This window comes from Cynoglossus semilaevis, chromosome 8, assembly GCF_000523025.1.
Source record: "Cynoglossus semilaevis isolate Cse_v1.0 chromosome 8, Cse_v1.0, whole genome shotgun sequence".
Classification (NCBI taxonomy): Eukaryota; Metazoa; Chordata; class Actinopteri; order Pleuronectiformes; family Cynoglossidae; genus Cynoglossus; species Cynoglossus semilaevis.
The window spans coordinates 13,525,641-13,526,164 of NC_024314.1; positions in this window are offsets into that span (position 1 = coordinate 13,525,641).

Genomic DNA, 524 nt, shown 5'->3' on the forward strand with positions numbered 1-524 from the left:
CTGCTGTTACTGCTGCTGCTGCTGTTACTGCTGCTGCTGCTGTTACTGCTGCTGCTGCTGCTGCTGTGGTGGTTGTTCAGTACTTTGGGTTTATTAGTTAAGTGATCGGTGATTTGCAGTTAGGTAATCCCACCGACATGTTTGTCCTGGCAGACCGACCTCTGGGTAGAGCCAGAATCTTTAGCTCCATGTCAACATTTTATATCATAAGGCTCACTGGCTCAGCGATGGACCACATAAACTGCTTTAGTGACCCACAGTGGGCCATCTCTGGTCTTAGGATGTGGGTCTCATCCTTTTCCAATCGTTGACAAAATATTAATTGAGATGTGGTCCATATGTGGGCTACTTATAACCCACAATTAATTGTTTAAAAAGGCCAAATGACGGTGATGTTCAGTGGCTCCCAACGTGGCCAACCCCATTTTATGTCTCCATGTGTATAATGACAATATTACAGACCACATTCACAAGGAATTTAACTGGAAAAAAGCTTCAATGTTCACATTGACTCAGGTTCATCC